Raw genomic sequence first — 19446 nt, 5'->3', positions numbered from 1 at the left:
TGCAAGATGCTGCATTTCTTTTTAAAAAATTTTTTTTTTCAACATTTATTTATTTTGGGGACAGAGAGAGACACAGCATGAACGGGGGAAGGGCAGAGAGAGAGGGAGACACGGAATCGGAAACAGGCTCCAGGCTCCGAGCCATCAGCCCAGAGCCCGGCGCGGGGCTCGAACTCACGCGAGATCACTCGAGATCTCGCGAGATCGTGAACTCACGGACCGCGAGATCGTGACCCGGCTGAAGTCGGACGCTTAACCGACTGCGCCACCCAGGCGCCCCAAGATGCTGCATTTCTGAAATTATTGGGTTATAAGAGTCTTGGGCCTGAAATGATTTGGCTTTCAGAGCCTTGGGCCTGGAATGGAAAATGTTCCACTACTCGATGGCCCTGGACTTCTCTGGTTGTGAGAACCTGTGGTGCTAGAATGTTCTAGTTCAAAGGTTTTGTGCTTCTGGAAGTCTGGATCCAGGTGTCTGCAGTCCCAACACGGCGCTGTGGGTCGAGGGTGCCCCGGGGGGGGGGGGGTGCAGGAGGAGGGGCTGGGCAGGGGGGTGGTGACGGGTGGCACAGTGGCGGGCCAGGTGCACCCATGTGGGCGTTGGCGGCAGCTCCGGTGCTGACAGCTGGGCAGGGGCCGCTGCCTGAGCTCATGGCACCTGGCCTTGACCCAGGACTGGGAGGGGATGGGACGGGAGGGGGACCCAGGGGAGGTCAGGCTGACGGCCTTCCACAAGCTCGGCCACCTCCTTCCCTCCCTGGGCCCTCCTCCTCTCACCCACTGACCTCACAGGTGCCGAGAGTGCCGAGCCCACCTAGGGCAGCCCCTCACTGCATGAGGGGAGACTCCGGACGCAGCTAGGGAGGGCGGGGCTTTCCGGGTCCCACCAAGGTCAGGGGCAGCCTAAGATACCCCCACCTCTTCCTGCCGGTCTCATGTTAACCAGCCCCTCAGACACCCCTCGTCTTCCCTGGATGTATGGTGTCTGGTCACAGACTGACCCCCCCCACCCCCACAGCCAGCTTACACCCCAACAACGGCCGTCAGTCTCAGATCTTTGGGCTGCGAAGAGTCAGGATCTCAGAGCCTGACACCAGGGGGCCTCAGTCTTCCCATCTGGACACTGGAAGAGGTGAGCTATCTGCCCTCGGGGCCCCGACCGCCTGTGTCCACTCTGACGGTCCACTTCCTCACCCCCCACCCCCAGCCCTTCCCCGGGCTCCCCTGTGCCCTCCTGGCTTCTGGGGAGGGGCTCCCCACCCCTCCCCGGCCCCGCTTTGGCACGCTCCCAGCAGGCTCGTGGGAGCTGGAATTCGGAGCCGTCCCTGGCGTGTGCGCACTGCCTCCCGCCTGCCGGGGCGCCTCCCCTGACTAGGGGCCAGGAATTCCTCCCGCTTGCTCCCAACAAGCCCCTGGGGAAGGAGGAGCTGTGGGAAGGGGCAGGGAACATACTGGAAGTCAGGACTGAGTGGGGGGCTGGGAGGCGGTCCCGGCCTACAGACACCCAAGGTGGGACAGGCAGGGGGGCGGAGAGGCGGGATGTGGGTGAGTTGTGACCACGTCCTCCGACCTTGCCTGCAGTCCCATCATGTGTGCCAATGACGACAGTTGTTAAGTCGTCCTCTGCCCTTATATAGATTTGTTCACTGGTTCAGATATTTCCTGAGCACCTACTAGGTGCCAGGCATCCCGTGAGGTGCGGGGGACAGAGCCACGAGTAGGGCAGAGACAAATACCAGCCACACGGGGCTTCTATTCCGTGCAAGGACAGCTGATAAACACAGAGGCCATCTGCGTTGGGCTCCTGTGAGCCCCTGGGGGCATGGGCCACCCGGCCTTGCAGGCTCTGGGTGTCTCTCCCGAGCATAGCCCTCTTCCACTGCTCGGGCCTCCCCTCCGGCCCTCATCCAACCGGGTACCCGGGACCATGGCCCTTGGCTGGGCACAGCGTCCCAGGGAGCACAGTCAGAGAGCGGAGCGCCGTGCTGGGTTCCTCCCAGGATTTGTTCTTCACTTGCTGCGTAACCTTGGGCGAGGTGCTGCCCTCTCTGGGCCTCAGTTTCCCTTGCAAAACACGGCACTGGGACCAGAGGTAATGGGCACCTTCCCCACCCCAACGGCCTCTCGCTCTGGTTTTCAAGGCACACGGGGGCCTGCCATCTGCCAGGGGGCTTTGGCCGCTGATGGGGGTTGCCCCAGGGTGGGTGACGCACTTCCAGCTGCCTACCTGGCCCCGCTTCAGCTTGCCTGGTCCTCCAGCTGTGCAGCCCAGAGCAGTGATGTCACTGCTGGGGAGACGGTGACTTCAGGTGGGGGTTACCCTGCCCCGGGCTCGTCTGGCCTGGTGCCTGATCTGCTTCCCACGGGGAGGCTTCACGGATCACCCTGGCGCTCTGCTCACCCCCCCCCCAGCCAACCTGGACCCTCACCATGGTCTAGACCCTCATTCGGATTGAGCCGGGTCTCTCCAAGCCAATCTGGTCCAGGTGGAGGGCCGGGCAGGGGCCTCCTCGGCAGAGGAAGGGTTTGTGGTTCAAGCCTAACCAGCTGTGTGACCTTGGACACGTTACTCTCTCGTGCTGGGCCTCAACTCCTCTCCTGAAATACGGGTCAGTTTCCAAACAGGGTCCTCCAGGGGCCCCTCAGTGGAGAGCAGGTGGGAGGCCTGACCCAGCGCAAGGTGGCCCTGACTCTGAGGCAGTGAGAGATGATTCCGTCAGTAACACGGGCAATTCAAACATCCCCCCACCTTCCAGCTTTAATGGCACCAACAAGCTGATGTTGCCTTTCGTGACCACCTCAGTCCTGTGCCAGCTGCCTCTTCCATGGCCCCAGAGAGAACACTGGATCCCCCCTAACTGCTCCTCCCTGGCCTCTCCAGCCCTGGAAATGGCACCACTGTTCACCCAGTTTCTTAAGCTAAAAACCCACGGGTGCCCCTGGCGGCCCACAGCGACACGGACGAATCTCGCGTCGGGAGCAAAAGTCTACCTACGTCTCGCGAAGGAGCTTGTGTTGTGACTCCGTATACGCGAGGGTCAAGAAGGGGCGGAACAGGAGGGTGGTTCCCCTTGGAGGTGGGGTGGGTGGGTACCGGCCCGAAGGAGAAGAAGGGAGCTTCTGGGTCCAGAAATGATCTGGGTCTCTATCTGGGAGCCAATCTTACGGGTATGTTGAGATCTCAAAAAATCTAATCATCAGTCTTGATTCGTCTACTTTCCGCGGCGGGGGACAAAGATCCCAACGGCCATGCGCATTCCGGTCTACAGGGGCGGCGTGGGGGGCAGCCGGTAAGCAAGAAAAACGGGCAAATATGTTGTAGATCGGAGCGCAGGAAGAGGCAGGAAAGGAAGGAAAAGGATAAGGCCAGGGAGGTGAGCCCCGGAGCAAGCGAGGGAAGGAGCCACGAGGCTCTTGCCCGGGGTCCCAGGGAGGGACGGCACGTCCCAATGCTCTCAGGAGAGAAATCAGGACACACATATGGATATGTACTGTTGTGGGTTAGAAGAGGTCGCTGTGAGCACTCGTGAGAAACAGAAACCAGAAAACGGGGTTTGGAAGCTGTCGTTTTAGGGGTCGGTGTCGAACGTTGACACGCTGAGGGGTTGCTCTTTCGGGATAGCGTAGCCCTGGGTTGTTTTGTTTGTTTTTGTTTTTTTGTTTTGCCATCAGAGCCCTTATCTACCCCATCTGCGTCCGGTCCGCGGGTCTCTCTGGAACACCTCCCAGCTCCCAGAGGGCTGTCCTCGCCCTGCATCCCAGCTCCCAGCGGCCTCGCCCAGACCTCGGCCTGAGTACCCGGATGAGCCAACAGACTTTGACAGCCGGCCCTGCCTTTGTGGGCCAGGAACACACCCTCGCTGCGGGGATTTGTTTGGACGCCGCGTTGCCCCTGGGTGTTCTCCCCGTGCCGCCCACCAGGCCTGCTCTGTTCCGGGCTGTTCCCTGCAGGAGGTGGAGAGCGTGGGCTGGGACTCACGGCCTGGCCTCATCTCAGTTGCTCCTCCCTGGGTGGCCTTGGCAGGCTCCTTCCTTCCTGCGTTGGCCTCCTGGACTGTAAAATGGGCATATTCACACCCGGGCAGGGGTCTGGCCCGGGGGGGGGCGCGCTGGGATGTCCAGTGGCTCCCTGGGTATAGGGGTGCGGAAGAGGAGCTCTTACGGTGGGGGTGGTGTCCAGGGATTTGGAGTGTGGCCTGTGTGACTTGGGGCAGGTCGCCTTCCCTCTCTGATCACTGCTCGGCTCCAAGATAACTGGCATGGCGGCGCTTTGGGGCTGGGGACTGGGACGGGGCGCTCTGGCTCGTGGAGCCCCACCTGGCGATAGGAGGGTGTGGGGCGGTGTCGGAGGCCGGGGGCAGCGGCAGCTCAAAGTGTCTCGGGCAGACAATGGGCACTGTGTGCAGGGGGGAGCCGGGCGGGGCGGTGTGGGTGGCACAGTGGCACCCCAGCAGGAATGTGCTGGCCTGTCTGGGAATGGGAGCGCATCGCTTCCCTCGTGGCCTGCCCTCCCCCGCCCCCCCCCCCCACCACCGTGGCCTCGCGCCCACCCTGCCGCACGTGGTTCAGAGCCCGGGATGGCCGAGGGAGGCAGTGGCAGATTAGGAATTCCTGGGTCCCTGCATGCCTGAGCAACCTCCCGGGTCTTGGAAGAATGATGGGGGCGGGCGCACGGAGTTTCCCCAAGCCACTGGATTTGCCGGGTGGCCTTGGGCAGGTCCCTGCCTCCGTCGAGGCCTCAGCGTCCCCATATGTGTAAATGGTCTCTGGTGGCCCCGTAGGGACTTCCTTGGGTGACAACATCTCTCGTGGCCTGATCGCCTCCCTCACTCTGCCCCACTCTCCTTCCACGGGGTGGGGACTTGGTCTGGTCTCGCCAACCGCCCGGTCCCTTGGCCCAGAACATAGCCTGGCCTTGGCTATGCTCAGTAAGCGTTTTCCGGATGAAGGCATTTTCATTATTATTTGCATCATTTTCTCCTTGCTGGTCCCAGGTCCTTTCTCCGCCCTTCTCATCCTGTCCATCGGCCGCCCCGCCCGGAGGGTTTTCGGGCTTCCCTCTCAGCGGCACTTGGGGGTTCAGCCAATGGGAGGCACCGGAAGAGGGGAGGGGGGGGGACAAGCGAGGAGGGGTATTTCTCCCCTGCTCTCCTCCTTGGTCCAGCCAGGGATGCTGGAGCTCCTGTGTGTGTGGCCTTCCTCCCTGCCTGTCCTCTCACGGGCTTTTCCCTCAGGAGCTCTGGGGACGCTCCCGGCAACTCCACTGTGTCTCTGCCCAGCTCAGCTGTCCAGCTCAGAGCGGCCTTTGTGCAAGGTTGCTTCTTCGAAAGCCCCTCATATCTGCTTCCTGCCAGGGCGCTGCCGCGGGAGCTCATTTTATCCTAGCCACTGGGCCAGTGGCCAGGTGGCTTCCGTGATCCCCATCTTACAGATGAGAAAACTGAGGCCCGGAGAGGCGCTGTGAGTGACTCTAAGCCTTCTGGCCGGAGCGTATCAGATTCTGAACCCAGGTCTCTGTGACTCTGGTGCCTGGGGCCTTCGGTCCTGGGCCACACTTGATTTTCAGCTTCTCTGACAGTCGAAGCATTAAAAGCTTACGATGCTCAGGTAGAAGACCCGCCAAGTAATAAAAAGTGATCAGTCCCGTTCCCTAACTCACTCTGGCCAGGCCCCGGGCCCTGGGCCCCGGGCCAGTGGCTTGTTAGAGGCACTCCTCCACTGCTCCCCGTGGCAGAGCTGTGGGGAAAGGAGGCCGGGTGGGCCAGGGGACCGCTCTGCCAAGGCCTGCGGTCGGGGCAGGGAGAGTGGGGGGCGGGGAGGGTGCCGGACCGTCTCCATCTGTCGGCGGGCGTTCTCTGTCGGTGCAGCCAGGAGAGCAGACAGCCCCTCCCCGGGGAACTCCCTGACCGGCCGGTGAGCCCAGGGTCCAGACAGCCTCGTGAACTCCCGAGGTGGCCACTGGATGACTTCATGGGCCTTTCCCACTCCTGAGTCACCACAACTCACTCGCTGACCCCTTGGGCACCTTTGGAGGGAGGAGAGTGGGCGGCGGGGCTGGTGGGCAGGGCAGGGCCGTGTGTTACCTAACAGTGCAGGGGGGCGGTGGGGGAGAGCAGGCTGTGACATTACCTCTGCTGTGCGAATTAGGGGGCCTCTCTGGCCCTCTCTGGGCCTCAGGGACAACATCACCCCCTCCGGGGGGGGGTGCATCGAAGCCCCCCATTCCAGCTTGGGCCTGCTAGAACTGGCCAGCTTGGGGCTGTGGATGTAGCTGTCCCAGAGTGAAGGGAGGAAAGTGTCCCTGTCTGTTTCTTCCCTGCCCTGCCCCCAACGCAGGTGTGAATCAGCCCAGGTGAGGAAACTGACTCACCTTCCCACCTGGGCCTGGAGAAAGGGCCACTTTCCCTTCCCCGGGGTTGGAATCAAACTTGAACTTGACTGTTAACTTCCAGAAGAGAGTGACTCTGACGCGTTGGCGGCGGGTGGGGGCGGCTACAATGCAAAGACTTGGGGATGTCAGGTCCTTGGAGGAAGACACCAAGTGCCGGGCTCATGGCATCCACTTGGCAGACATGACCTTAGAGGATCCTCGAGCCACCTGTCGGTAAGTACCCTCAGTTAGGGAGGCCGAGGCCCAGTGTGGGGGGTCACTCACCTACGGTCACGCTGCCCGGGTAAGTGCCTGTGGACGGAGATCTGACCCAAGCCTGGGATTTTCGTTTTTGGAGGAAGCTTCTTGCCCCATCTTACACGCCCCAGCCCTACGCTGTGAGTTCGCCCCCCCGCCCCGCCTTAGAGACCAGGGGAGGCTGGGAGGGGCCGAGGCAGGGGGAGCTGGGGGTTCGCACCCCCCACCTGTGTCATGGGGTCCAGGGGCCGCCAGGGAAACGGTGGACCCCTCCTCTGTGCCCCCATCACGGGTTAAGTCTTTCCCCCAACATTCTGCTGTTGTTAATCGTTAAGCGGCCTGATGATTCATTAATTACCAAGACCCACGGGGGCTCGCTTGAGTGCACCTGGTGCCGGTGACCAGGGCGCCCTCTCCCCGGCGCCCTGTTCCCCAGCCACCAGCGTGCCCAGAGAGACACATGGGTGAGGGCCACGAGACTCAGACGCAGACGGGGGCAGCACTGTCACCACTGTGGGCAAACCCTGCTCTGTCCTGGGCCCTGGTCACAGCACGGCCCGCGGCTGGCAGGGGACGGGGTGACAGGCAGAGCGAGAGCCGCCAGAGGAAGGATGACAGAGCCCAAGAGGCCGGACAGGGCGAGGAGGGCTGCTGGGGCCTCCTCCTAGCCTCGCTTCCATGGGGTCTGTTTGAATTCCACAGGGCACACCGGGAGCGGCCCGAATCTTTGCGTCCTCGCCGCAAGGCTCCGAGGACCGTCTGAACCAGTGTGGGTTCAACCCTTTCGCCAGCCCGAGCCTCGGTTTCCCTCATCTGCCTGCCTGTCCTGCCTGCCTCCCAGGGTGAACTGAGCTGAAAGATTCTCTAGTGGAAACACTGGGGGCAGCTGGTGGGTGTGGAGGAGACTTGGGGGCAGGGTTCTTGCCGAGAAGCAGTAGGACAGGGCACAGGACTCCTAACTCAGGGAGTGACTTTGGCCAAATCCTTTCTTCTCTCTCAGCCTCAGTTTCCCCATCTATAAAACAATACAGCCTCAGCGAATGCCCAGGACCTTGGGGGGACCTCTAATGGGCCAGTGGGTCATTGGTGCCATGAAGATCCCCCTTCCCACTGCCCCCCCTTCCCCCGTCCCCACCACGCCCCAGGGCGTGCACCTCACCACCCCCTCAGGAGGTGCTGGGCTGTGAATGTCAGCAGGCCCTCTCTCCATGGACCTCGCGAAGGCACATTATCTAGAGCTCTAAGGACCCCAGGTCACTTCCAGCCGGGTCTGCCAGGCCGTGTAGGAGAAACTCCAGCCTTGCCCGTGGTGACCATTTTTACCTCATGTCTGAGGGGCCTGGCCTCCCAGACAGCCTGAGATGCCGACCCTGGGGAGGCAGGGGGTCTCTGAATACTTGCGGTCATCTGGGGTTTTAGAATTTTTGAAAATTAAAAGGGAACAACACAGATAATACAGAAATCCATAAACACACTCTCATCATAGGAGGGCATATATTCAGGGCGCCTGGGTGGCTTCGTCGGTTGAGCGTCCGGCTTCGGCTCGGGTCACGATCTCACGGCTTGTGGGTTCGAGCCCCGCGTCGGGCTCTGTGCTGACAGCTCGGAGCCTGGAGCCTGCCTCGGATTCTGTGTCTTCCTCTCTCTCTGCCCCTCCCCCGCTCGCACTCTTTCTCTGAAAACAAATAAACATTAAAAAAAAAAAAAAAAAGGAAGACATATATTTGCCTTCCCACCCGGTCGGGGTTAAATAGAGTCCCCCCCCCCCCAATTCATGTCCACCCAGAACCTCAGAAGGTGGCCTTGTTTGGAATGAAGTTTTCTGCAGATGTAATTAGAAAAAGGATTTCAAATTAAGATCATAGTGGGACTCGGTGGGTCCTAAATCCACCAAGAGTGTCTTTACACGAGAAAGGAGAGGAATAGTTGAAAATAGAGACACAGGGGCAAAGGGGTCACTGGAGACAGAGGCAGAGACCAGGGGGGGACCAGCCACAAGTCACAACGCCCGGAGCCACCAGAAGCTGGAAGAGGCAGCAAGGATTATCCCTTGGAGCCTTTGGAGGGAGTGTGGCCTTGGTGACACCTTGATTTCAGACTTCTGGCCTCCAGGACAAAGAGAATAAATATTTGTCTGTTGTTTTAGGCCACTCAGTTTGTGATGATCTGTTTCGGCAGCCGCAGGATACATACCCGGGTCCCAGGGCCCTCCCCTGTCTGTTGTCCGTCCCCCGGGAGCTTCTCTCCGCTCTCCACACATGTCAGAATCTTATACAGGGATTATGCTTTAAAAATTATTTTTAGGGGCGCCTGGGTGGCGCAGTCGGTTAAGCGTCCGACTTCAGCCAGGTCACGATCTCGCGGTCCGTGAGTTCGAGCCCCGCGTCGGGCTCTGGGCTGACGGCTCAGAGCCTGGAGCCTGTTTCCAATTCTGTGTCTCCCTCTCTCTCTGCCCCTCCCCTGTTCATGCTCTGTCTCTCTCTGTCCCAAAAATAAATAAACGTTGAAAAAAAAAATTAAAAAAAAATAAAAATAAATAAAAATAAAAATTATTTTTAAATGTTTATTTTTGAGAGAGAGAGAGGGAGGGAGGGAGGGAGACCGAGCAGGAGTGGGGGAGGGGCAGAGAGAGAAAATGAGGCACAGAATCAGAAGCAGGCTCCAGGCTCCAAGCTGTCAGCACAGAGCCCGATGCGGGGCTCGAACTCACAAACTGTGAGATCATGACCTGGGCCGAAGTCAGGCACTCAACTGACTGAGCCACCCAGGCGCCCCGAGATTGTGCTTTGAAAACTCAAAGGGGTTCACGCTCCGCAGAACATTCGTGAATGGCTCTCACCCACCCATCCACGCGCGTATCAGGAGAGGGTCCAGATTCTTCCTCTACAGCTGACTTCATCCTTTCTACTAGTCCACGTGTGACTCTGCCGTCCTTCATTCGACGAGCCCTCGCTGATGGACATGAGGGCGTTTCCAGCTTTTCTCCATCAGACACAATGCCACGACGAACGTCTTTGCCCTGTCCCTTTGGCACCTGCTGGATGGTTCTAGAGCATAGAAGTTGCCTTAGGAGAGTTACTGGGTCAAAAGGTAAGCTCGTTTACAGTTTGATTGGTTTCATCAGATCGAGTCAACATGTATTAGAAATGTAGACTATTCGGGCACCTGGGCAGCTCAGTTGGTTGAGCATCCGACTTCAGCTCAGGTCATGATCTCACGGTTCGTGAGTTCGAGCCCCCGCTCGAAGTCGGGCTCACTGCTGTCAGTGCAGAGCCCGCTTTAGAGCCTCCGTTTCCCTTTCTCTCTGCTCCTCCCCACTCACACTTGCTCTCTCTCTCTTAAAAAAAAATATGTAGACTCTTGAGAAGGAGAGAAGCATGGAAATAGGCTTTTGGATTTTATAGTGTTGGATATTCCCAAACCCGGAATCAGATGACTGGAAGGCATTGGGAGAGGATCCTGGAAAGGACATCTGTGCTGGGGTCTCACTCAGGGGGAGCCTTGAGTAACCTGTCCCAAGCCCTCTGTGGGTTTCTGTCCCCTGGGGTAGGAGAAAGCAGAGGAGATGGGACCGGGGCCCCCTCTGTGCAGCTATAGCCCCCTACCACCCCCACCACAATGTGGGTCCCGCTGTGTAGTCACGGCCTGTTTATAGCTCCCAGGCTGGGAGCTCCTCGAGGGCATCAGTAGACGGGCCAGCAAGTGGTTGAAGTGTCCAAAGTATGTGTGCACACCTGTGGGGGCTGCGGGGGGGCTTCTGCAGTTGAATACAGCCTGGGTGTGCACTTGGGTGGGTCCTGGGTACAGCCTTCAGTGTTTTGGCAGTCCCGTGCGATGTGCGTGTGTGCGTATCTGTGTGCACGTGAATGCTTGTATGCGTGTCTGTAGGTAAACGTGGGCATGTCCCTGTGCGAGTGCATGGCTGCATACCTGTGTACCCGCCTCTGTGGGTGCGCATGGTCATTTGCACACACTCATGTATTTGCACGAGTGCCGTGTGCGTGGGTGTGTCCGTGGGTGCGTGCGCGCGCACGCCGTGTGCATGGGTGTGTCCGTGCATGGGTGCGTCTGTGCATGCGTGCGCGTGCGTTGCTTCCGGGGGCAGGTTGCTGCCGTGAAAAGCCTCCTTGTAGCAGCTGCTACGTGTCACTATTCCTCATTTGAGAACTAAAAATAGCCCATGCCCAGCTCTGTCCCAGCGGGCAGGGGGCCGCCGGGCAGCCCCACAGGGCACCCCGGCCAGGCTCTTGCCCTCCTCCCTTCTTGGGCCACCGTCCTCCTTGCCTGTCCCGGCCGCGGGCTCCCATGAGCTCCTGCAGGCCCTGATCAGCCAGGGCAGGGAGGGGGTGGGGAGGTGCCGAGGCCCTGCCCATGTCCAGGCGGCTGGACTCCAGCAAGGCCTGATAAGGTCAAGCATGGAGTGGGGTCCGCCCCCTCGCTCCAGCCAGGGCCAGCCGGACGGACATGAGTCAGCACAGGGGGCATCGGGCAGCGCAGGCCTGACCACTGGCTGGTGGCAGGGAAGGCCTGGGGGTGGGCTCTCCCCCCTGGGCAGGGCAGGAACTAGCCAGGAGGAATCACCTGCTGGCGTCGGCCGAGCCCTGACCTCATTCTCCATCTTGAGGAACGCCGCCTTCTCTTCCACCCAGAAAGCCCCTCTCCCAGGCCCCCGGTGGGCTCCCTGGCCTGGCCTGGCCATATCCCTTAGCATTCAGAGTGCTGACGCCCACCCTGCAGAAGGGTGGTTCCTGGATTAGCTGCACTGCCCTAGGGCCTTGCATACACCCCCTCCTTGGGGAAGTCCTTGCTGACCCGCAGGCTGTGCTGGGGCATCTTCTGAGCGCCAGCTCCCTCCCCGGGAGCCCCTCACTCTCAGCAGGGAAGAGTATCTTCTCCATCCCTGTATTCACATCGGGTCCCTCAATACTTCTCCATCACAGCCTGGGAGGTGTCATTCTGTCCTCTTCTACAGCGGACGAAGCCAAGGCCCCACTGGGATGTGACTGGCCCAAAGTCCTCATTTGCTGTGTGACTTTAGGCTAATGGCCTAACCTCTCTGGTTTCCTTATCAGAGGGATCAACGGGGCACTAATCTCCTCCTGGTGATGCTGTGTGCTGTGTAAGGGGACGGACGCCGTGAATTCTTGAGGCCTACTGCGAATCCCACCTTGGGCAGGACTTACCGGGGGATCCCCAGGCACAGGCTCTACTGGGGGCTGTGCAGCCCCCAGCTGGACCAGAGGTTCAGGGGTGGAAATGATTCTAGCTGGAACCCAGGTGGTCTTTGGCCCTGGGGTTGAGCCATTCCCGGAAGTAAGCCAGCAGCTGCTCTGAGCCCAGCTGGATGGATGGGAGTGGGAGGGTGTGGATGGGGGGCCCCAGAACTGCCCCACCAGCTCTTGGGAAGAACATGGAGAAAGTGCCTTTGGCCTGGGGCCTGGGTCGGGTGGTGACAGACCCCGGGCTTGGATCCTCCGCTGAGAAAGGGGCAGATGTGGAGGAGGAGCAAGGACACCCTGAGACCTGGCCCCGGTGCTCTGAGCCAGCTTCCCTACTTCCTAGTTGTGTGACTCAGTTTCCTCATCTGCAAAGCGCGGTTATAACTGCCTCACCTCGCAAAGTTGTGAGGACTGAGTGGCTCGTGCGCCCAGGGGCCTGGCACACAGTAGGCCTCACCTGGGGCATCTCCCCTCCCGCACCCTCTCTAGCTCCCAGGCACCTGCAAATCCCCCCTCGTTCCCAGGCTCAGAGAATGACACAAAGGGGGGGAAGAAGGGACAATTAAAACAAACAAAACCCCTATATACTTGCTAACAGGCTCACAATCGAGATACATCAAAGAGTGTGGAGTGAAACGTCCCCCCCCCCCCCCCCACCTCTTCAGTCCGTTTCTGGAGGATTGTCCCAGAGATGGCCTAGGCAGAAACACTCAAATATATATTTCCTTTTTTCTCTACACCTTCAGCACACGTCCGCACCTTGGAGAGCGACCCACATCGACACACACAGGGCTCCCTCACCCTTTCCCACGGCTGAGGTGTGTGGCGTCCCACGGCTTCTTTAAGGAGACCGCGGGCGGAAGTGTAATTTATTTATTTGGAAAAGCAAGGGAAGGGCTTAACGAGAGCGTCCTTCCTCGCATCTGCGGCGGCTTTGCGTCTGGACGCCACCACGTGCCACGTGGGGGGCCTCGCGACTTGCTGCTTCTCTCCCAGCCCCAGGTTCCTTGCCCGGAAGAGGGTCATTGTATCCGGGCCCCAAGACATTTTGCTAACTGGTAGCCCGCGGGCTGCCTGTACCCTGCTCCTGGATGCGTTTTGCTCCCCCCGACTTTTCCAAAATCTGGAGAGTTCACGGTGAAACCCCGGCTTTGGAAAATTCAAGTCTGGCAAGAGGCGGCTCACAGCCCTTTGGACGGCGCAAGGGTACTCTGCTTGGCCACAGGCCCCACCATGCCGCAGTGACCATTTGAATGTGCTCCTGCCTGATCTTATCGGCCTCGTCCTCAGGGGGCTCTCGGGCTGCTGGCGTTAAGACTTGGGCAAGCATAATGGGGGCTTTGTGAACTCCCCAGGGTCAGGGTCCCCAACACCCTGCCTGGGGCCCAGCTTCACCCTCCAAAGTGTCTGGGATTCGGTGGCCGGAGCCACGGCTAGTGCAGACCTGGGGCCCCGAGCAGGAGGCTCCAGAGAGTCTCCCCTCCCAGAAGGGAAGAGGGAGTGCTGGCACCACGTCTGGGAAGGGCTCCGGGCTCTGAGCCAGGCAGCTGCGTCCCAAGAGGCAGTGGCTAAGTCTTCTTCCCTAGGCTGGAGCCGGAAGCTAGTCCACAGGCACCTGGAGTTTCCATCTCCTGGTCCCCAGGATGCGAATTCCTGCTCACCACCCCCCACGCCTTCCTCTTCCTCACCTACATTTGGCAGCCGCATCCTGTAGGTTGGGCCAGGCCTAAAGGGGAGGCAGGACGTGGGTGGGTTCCCAGGGGAACCTCAGTGGCATCCTTTCTCCGGGGCGGTGGAAATCTCTTCTTGGCCCCCGGGGTGCCTTGAAACGCAGTTTGAAAACCGCTGATGGAGCCCTTTTGACAGATGGCAAACAGAGGCCTGGAGTGAGGAAGGGTGGGAGGGTCAGACCTTGGGTGGGGACCCTTGCGGTCCTCCCCCCCCAGCCCCCCCTCCCCGTCTACAACAGAGCCTGGCATTCATTCATTCATTTATTTACAATAGGCTCCTGGCCCAGTGTGGAGCCCAGCACGAGGCTTGAACTCGCGGCCCTGGGATCAAGGTAGGAACTGAGATCAAGAGTCAGACCCTGAACCGGCTGAGCCACCTTGGCGCCCCCTCCTTTTAGATTGTCCCCGAAAGAAACCCGATATCCCCCCAGCAGTCACTCCTCATTAACCTTTCCCCAGGCCCCAGAGCTACAGGCATACCCTGAGTGGATGTGTCTTCTCCTCTGGACGTTTCGCATAAATGAAACCATACGGAGCACGTGGTCTTGGCGACCGGCTTCGTTCGCGGAGCGTCATGTTGCTCGTGGCGCGCATCGCGACTCACGAATCACGGTGTTCGTCTTTCTTTCATGTACGTTTTTGGAGCAGTGTCTGTTCCAGGTCATGGGCGACGGTGGGGATGAGGAGGTATTAGGAGCCCCGCCCTGGGGCTGCAGGAGCACAGAACTGAGCCCTGAGTTCCACTTCTGTCTGCCTCTGTTTCATTCTGTGACCTTGGAAGAGACACGTCCTGCTCTGGGCCTCAGTTTCCCTATCTAACGTTCATTCTGCTGTGAGAGCCAGAGCCTGTGCTACAGGTGACTTCACTGAAAGCCAAGATGAGGGGCTTGGAGCTTCCACACCCCCCTCCTCCCCCTCCGGGGGCGGCTCACCTCCAGTCACTGGGCTGCAAGGGCTCTCCGTGCACAGGGGCCTCTCCGTGTCCTGGGTCTCGCGCCAGCCCGCGCTCTTAGGCATCAAATGCCGGGAAGCGTGGGTCTGCGGGAAGGCCTTGCTCGGGCTGGTGGTGAGCGGAGAGCAGGTGGTCAGTCCCTGGGCTGCCAGCCCGTGGGAAGCAGCACATTTGTCTCTTGGCTGAGTGCTCCTCTCCGCTGTCCACCTGTTGCTTCCACCTGGGGGCGGGGGTGACGCAGGAAGCTAAAACGGGGGAAGAGGAGGGTCAGGCTGGGGAGGAAGCCGGGCTGAGAGCCCCTCCTCTGGCAAGCAACGGGGCGGATCGGCTCCGGCGCTCACGCATTCATCCATCAGTTGTTCCCCCAGCCCTGGGCCGGCCAGCTGTGCCTTCTGGACGGACGTGCCGACCACAGGACGGTCACTGGCTCAGCAGACTTGCCGAGAGGGTGGACGCGGAAGCCTGGGACCGGGGCTGCCCTGCCCCCCACAGTGCTCTGTTTGAGCAGGAGAAGAAAACCGCAGAATCACGTCAATTCCTTAGAGTGTTTGCCAGGGTCCAGGCGCCGCCCCAAGGCGCTCGAACAAGTGGAGTCTCTCAATTCCCTATGCAACACTCGTATGGCAAAATCGTTATAATCTCTGTTTCTGCACGGGGAAACTGAGGCTTGGAGGGGCGCAGGGACGGGGTCAAGGGGTCCCAGTGATTTGACTGCAGAGCTGGGGGCAGAGACCCGGTGTCCTGCTCCCAGGTCTGGGTCCCCTCCCCACCGTGGAGCTCCTTCCTCTTTTCCCCACCCCACCCTCTAGCACTCAGACCTGGTGCTCGGCACCCCGCCCCCTGCCCCTTCCCCCCAGTATCTGACCGGTATTCGAGAAGGTGGTCCGGTGTGCTGAAGAGAAACTTGCAGCAGCCGGGGGATCTGGGCTGAAGTCCTCACTGTGACCTGGGCAAGACCCACACCTTCTCTGGTTCCAGGTTCTTCCATGGGCCTTTGGAAGGAGCTCTGTCTAGGGCGGCTCTGGAGAGCGTGGGGTGGGTCAGGGTGGGCTCCCTGGCGGGGCCTGGGTCGAAGCAGCCTTGGGGAAGGGTGGCTGCAGCCTATGGGTCATTTCCCAGGGGACACTGGAGTCTTGTCCCCCTCCCCACCGCTCTGGCCGGCTTATCATCGTCTGTCTCAGGCGGTTCTTCCGAGCGGCTCCTCAGATTTCAGCCTGGAGTTTGTGATAGTGGGATCGTGGGGGGACCCGGGGGGGGGGAAGGTGGGTGGCCTCGCTGCTCGTAGGGCTCCGGCACCCCGTCTCCCCTGGGTTATCTCCGTCTGGGACGGGCTGGGAAAGTGAGAAGCTGTATTATCTCCTCCACTTCCCTCCGGAGATAGGGCTGCCTCAAAGCGCTCTTGTTCTGGCCCCCTCACACCCGCTGGCCCCCCGGAGAAAGCGGGGAAGCACCGAGGCCACGGCGGGGGCTGCTGAGTGGACTGAGCCCCGGGAGGGGAGCCTCGGGGGTTTTTAAGCCCCTCCTTCACTCACCCCATACTCACTGAGCACCTACTATGTGCCAGAGCAGGGGAGAGAGTAAAAGTGGTTCACGTCCAGCGTGGCCCAGGCACTGGCCAATCAGGTGACTGGCAGCGGGGGAGGAGGGGGGAGGTGCAGGACCGGGGACCCCCTTCTGGGACAGGGGGTGCCCACTAGGTGCTAGTTCCTGAGGAGGTCCGGGGGTTCTCGGGGGGGGGGGGGGTTCGGGCAGGTGGGGAGCACGTGGAGGCCTAGGGCAGAGGCTAGATGTGTTGATTTGGGGGTATTTCAGGATTTTCGCCGCCTCTAAGTCCTGGTGACTCCCAGCCTGCAGCGTCAGGGGGAGGAGCCAGGGGCGGGGCTGAGACCCCCGGAGTTCTGTAAAATGGGTCTGGGCGGGGCTGGCTCTGTAAGGACAGTTGCTGTGGACGCGAGGTCCTTCATGCTGGCTGCTGCAGGCCCCACGGCCTGTGCCCATCGGGCTGACCCGATGAAATCGCTGCTATGGGCCCGTCTGTGACAAAAACGACAATTTCCCAGGCTCAGGCTGCAGTGAGTGCCGATGAATGTAGGAATTCACGTTTCCTGAGCCTCCTTCTAGGTGCCGGGGACACAGCCGGGAGCAAGATTGGCTGGGGGCCCACGTCCAGTGGGAAGACGGGCCGCGGCGGGCGCGTGGTGGCTGGTGGCTCCGAGGAAGCGTGACACACAGGACAACAGCTCCCCTCCCCCCCGCCCCCCAAGGATGACCGTGTAGCCTGAGCCCTGGAACCTGTGACTGTGTCACCACACAGGGCGAGAGGGACTTTGCAGTTGAGGATCTTGTGGTGGATTATCCAGGTGGGCCCAATGTCATCACAGGGTCTTTATAAAAGAGACACATTGAACTCTACACTTAAAAATGGTTAAAATGACAGGGGTTCCCCGGGTGGCTCAGTCGGTTGAGCGTCCGACTTCGGCTCAGGTCGTGATGTCACAGTTCGTGGTTTCGGGCCCCGCGTCAGGCTCTGTGCTGACCGCTGGGAACCTGGAGCCTGCTTCAGATTCTGGGTCTCCCTCTCTCCCTCTCTCTCTCTCCGCCCCTCCTCTGCTCATGCTCTGTCTCTCAAAAATGAGTACATGTTAAAGAAAAAAAATTTTAAGTTTTAAAAATGTTTCTAAGTTTATTTGTTTTTGAGAGAAAGAGGGAGAGAGAGAGAACAAGCAGGGGAGAGGCAGAGAGAGAGGGAAAAGAGAGAACCCTAAGCAGGCTCCCCAGTGTCAGCACAGAGCCCCATGTGGGGCTCGAACTCACAAACCAGGAGATCGTGACCTGAGCCAAAACCCCGAGAGTCGGGCGCTTAACTGACCGAGGCACCCAGGCGGGTTTAAAATGACAAATGTTACGTTAGATGTATTTTATTACAATTTAGAAAGTTAGTAACGCGATCAACCCCAAACCAGAGACTTGCACACTTTAAATGGCGGAATTGGATGGCATATGAATAGTGTCTCAAGAAAGCTGTTTGAAAAAACCAAGTGGAGAGACGTTCTACAAAACACCCAAGCAGCACCCCTCGAGTGTCAAGGTCAGGAAAGCCTAAAGAACGTCCCCTGTGGGAGCAACAGAGGTGTCATGAAGGCCAAATGCCCTGTGGGATCCTAGACGCATTCTGGAACAGGGAAAGGACATCGGCGACAAAGCTGGTGACATCTGAATAAAGTCTGTGCTTTACAGGGTTGTATCCCTGTTCACGTCTTCGTTCTGATAAATGCAGCGCAGTTACGCGGGATGGAGTGCATGGGAGCTCTCCGAACGATATTTATGACTTCTTTAATTTTTTTTAATGTTTATTTATTTTTGAGAGAGAGAGAGAGAGAGACAGAGTATGAGCAGGGGAGGGGCAGAGAGAGAGGGAGACACAGAGCCAGAAGCAGGCTCCAGGCTCTGAGCTGTCAGCACAGAGCCCGACGCGGGATCTGAACCCACGAACCGTGAGATCATGACCCGAGCCGAAGTCGGATGCTCAACCAACTGAGCCACCCAGGCGTCCCCAAATTTGTGTTGTTCTCAGCGGCCACGCTTTGGTAATTAGTCGCAGCGGCCACAGGAGACTCCTACAGAAGGTAAGGGGGCACCACTGATGGGCCTTAGAAAGGGCACGGCGTGTTCTTGAAGAGCTTTACGGACGTTAACTCAGTTCATCTTCAAACACCCCTCTGCAGAGGGATTATTACCACTCCCATTTTAGATGAGGAAACAAGGCACAGAGAGGTTAAGGAACTTGCCCAAGGCCACACAACTGGAGGTGGCAGGGTGGGATTCTCGGCCAGGCAGGTGCCGGCCCCTTGCCTGTGTAGCCGCTGCCCTCACTGCCCGGCTTCGCCTTGTGTGTGAATTCTGACCCCACCCGGTCGATGTTAGACCCTTTACAGAAAGGATTTGGTTCCCTTCGTAACTACCCTAGGGGCTAAGATGTTTTTGTCATTCTCCATTTTACAGGTGGGGAAACTGAGGCCCAGTGAGATGGGGGCCCTTGCCTGAAGTCACAAGGGCCAGGCTGGAGAGGGGTCCCCCACGAACGAGGCTGCTGCCTCCAGCTGGGGCCTGGGCCGCTCTCCTGCCTCAACTCCACATTCCCTGTGCTTCCAGAATGGAAATAGCATCCTCTTGTCAAATGTCCCCACACCCCTGCGTGCCAGAGGCTGAGGGACATCCCGGACCCATTGTTCGGGCCAGGAAGCTACCCCCTTCCTCAATGGCCAAGGGAGGCGGTCTTTGGGGGGAAAGTTCCTTCCCAGAGAGGTGAAGGCCCGGGGAGCAGACCCTGGTTGGGCCCAGGACAGAAGACACACGCTGGTCCTTTAAGGGAGGAGCGGGGGTGGGGGCTTCAAGCCTGGGTCTTTTCTTATGAGAAACCCTTTCTGGGGGAGGGGGGTGGACCCAGGACCAAGGAGGCTGGTGACAGCAACTGGGGTGGGGCTAAGGGGCTCTTGTTTAAGGTATGGCCTCCTCCCTCTCTGGGCTCGGTTTTCTCTGCTGTATAGTGAGACAGACGGGCAGGGGCTCTCTAAGCCCCCCACGTCCTGTGAGCCCGGGACCCCCTGGATGCGTGTTCCCTTGTCCCTTCACGACACAGTGAATGCTTACTGGGGCGTCCGCGCCAGGCCTGCTTCTGCTAAGTCTCACAGTGATGGTGAGCCAAGCCCTCCACTCCCGTGTGCTTCAGAGGTGAGGAAACTGAGGCACAGAGAGGTTAAGGAATGCCCGAGCTCAGCCAGCCGGTGAGCGTGAAGCTGGGATGTGCCTGGGAGTCAGACTGCTCGGCAGCCCAAGACGCCAGCCACACTCGCTGCCCTGGGTCGGGGTTCACTCTCCCTTTCTCTCCTACCCGCCCCCCAACACCCCCGCTCCAGT

The 19446-nt window shown here is 59.7% G+C and overlaps 1 long non-coding RNA gene across 1 annotated transcript; it reads left to right on the top strand.

Moving 5' to 3' along the window:
• Positions 1-295: 295 nt before the first annotated feature.
• Positions 296-3004, top strand: LOC125171104 (uncharacterized). Its single transcript, XR_007154192.1, has 3 exons — positions 296-496; positions 1019-1132; positions 2757-3004. It is a non-coding gene; the product is annotated as an uncharacterized LOC125171104 (long non-coding RNA).
• The last annotated feature ends 16442 nt before the right edge of the window (positions 3005-19446 follow it).

This window comes from Prionailurus viverrinus, chromosome B4 (assembly GCF_022837055.1).
Source record: "Prionailurus viverrinus isolate Anna chromosome B4, UM_Priviv_1.0, whole genome shotgun sequence".
NCBI lineage: Eukaryota > Metazoa > Chordata > Mammalia > Carnivora > Felidae > Prionailurus > Prionailurus viverrinus.
Note: the sequence above shows the minus strand (reverse complement) of the source record. Positions and strands in the feature narration are given on the sequence as shown.